The sequence below is a fragment of the Leptonychotes weddellii genome, chromosome 15, assembly GCF_054177405.1.
Source record: "Leptonychotes weddellii isolate Sample4059 chromosome 15, ASM5417740v2, whole genome shotgun sequence".
Lineage (NCBI taxonomy): Eukaryota > Metazoa > Chordata > Mammalia > Carnivora > Phocidae > Leptonychotes > Leptonychotes weddellii.
This window is the reverse complement of record NC_138383.1, coordinates 19,966,902-19,968,958: the sequence shown is the minus strand read 5'-3', so window position 1 is coordinate 19,968,958 and position 2,057 is coordinate 19,966,902.

Below are 2,057 nucleotides of genomic sequence, written 5' to 3'. Positions count from 1 at the left end.
TTTTTTTTTTAGATTTTATTTATTTATTTGACACAGAGAGACACAGCGAGAGAGGGAACACAAGCAGGGGGAGTGGGAGAGAGAGAGAAGCAGGCTTCCTGCGGAGCAGGGAGCCCGATGCGGGGCTCGATCCCAGGACCCTGGGATCATGACCTGAGCCAAAGGCAGACGCTTAACGACTGAGCCACCCAGGTGCCCCTACTAAAAACTTTTTAATGTTTCTTTGGTTTATATCCATCACATAAGGGCACAAAGGAAAAGGCTTTTCTCAGCAGAAATTGGAATAAACACTTGTCAAAGCCATTGTGAGTTGCTTACAAACAGGAGTAAGTTTTATTTTGCCACTTGGCCGGTAGAAATGACCCAATACAGGCCTCAGTGAAGGATCTGCTCTTCGAGCCACGTACTGTGAGGCACTTTACACGGACATCAGTTCTCTAATCCTCATAACATTGTAAGGTAGGGTTATTCTCCATTTGGCAGATGCGGAAAGCGGTGAAATGACGAGCTGGATTTGCATAGCCCGCATGCTGGGGACAGGAAAGTGGATGCAAGATGTTTAGGAAGTAAAATAGGCCTTGGTAGACATTGTGGGGGCTGAGGAAAAAGTGGTTTGTCCCCAGGACCCGAGCTTTAGGGGGGACTGGGCAGGTGATGCCTTTGGTGATGAGGAACCAACTGGGTTAGGGAGAGTGGCTGGAAGAGCTTTGGCTCTAGTGAGTGGGTGGCAGTTTGAAGGGCAGATGTCCAGGTGGGAGGTGTCAGTGAGCCAGTTAAATACAGCAGTGTCAGAGGTCTGGGTTGGGGCGAAAAGTGGCAGAGAAGGGGCCCCCTCCTTTAATCCTCGGCATAGCTTGGACGCATGCCCTGTCCTGGTTTCCTCCCTGCCCTCCACCCCTCTCCTGAGGAGCAATGTGAAGGCCAGCTGGGGCCTTCAGGGGATGTGCTGGGCGGATGTTCCCATGTGCACTTGCCTGGGAAAGACAGGACTGATATGTTCTTGGGGACACCAGGCCCCACTCCTACTCTGCCTTTAGTGTCCTCATCCAGTCCAGACAGGGTGGGGCAGGTGGGTACCCCAAGGAAGAGCAGCCCAGACTCAGAAATACCCAGAGGATCTTCACCACCGCCCATGTGCACCAGAACCTGATTTTTGGGTTCCCTGTCGCCACTGTAGCAGCCGGTGTGAACTTGATCCTTGAGCTCCTGCCGTAATCCTTTGTGAGTCCGCATGGCGGGAGACTGTGGCCTAGGAGAGGAAGGACCTTGGCCAAGCTTCCAGCTTGGATCATGGACACCTCCTTCCCAAGCGTGGCTGGACCACAAGAGGAAGAGCATTGAAGGCCACCCCCCTTCCACTCCCCTCATCCCCGCCACCCTCCGGCCCCGGGCAGTGGAGGGATGACAGGAAGGAGAAAAAGGTTAGCGTGGGAAGCTCCACCAGGCTTCCTGAGCTTGCAACTCGAAGCCGGTTGCCCCCTGGACCAGGAGATGGCGCTGTTCTCTTGCAGGTTGCTGCAGGGGTAGGACACAGCCTCACTTTTAGGGTTGTTCTGGAAGGAGTTGGGGTGGGAGAGAAGGGTTCTGGGTTGTGGGAGCCTATCTCTTGGGTTTAGTCACTTCTTTCTGGAGCTCACCCCAGGCCTGGAGGTTACTTCTCTTTACCATGGGCTTCCAACGCCTTCCCAGGGCAGGGCAGGGAGCGCCCCCTTAGCAGGCAGATCCCCTAAAGTAACCGCTGGATCTCTTCTAGGTCTAGGAGCCTAGGGAAATTCCGATAGGAAGATAGATCCATCCTCTCAAGATCATACAACTGATCCCACCACATAGTTCTGCATATCATTTAAAGGGGCTTGTTAGCCCTCAGGTAAAGCCTCCCTGAGCAAGTCCAATTCCATTTCTGGGAGAGGAAACTGAGGCCTGGAGAAGCCAACGACTCCCCAGAATCTCAGCATGGCTTGAACACTGGCACCTACCTTTGATCCTCCCGGCCGGGGGAGGGTGTTCAGAGTAGACAGCCGCGGAGGTCCTGCACACAGCCGCTGTAGGGGAGACCT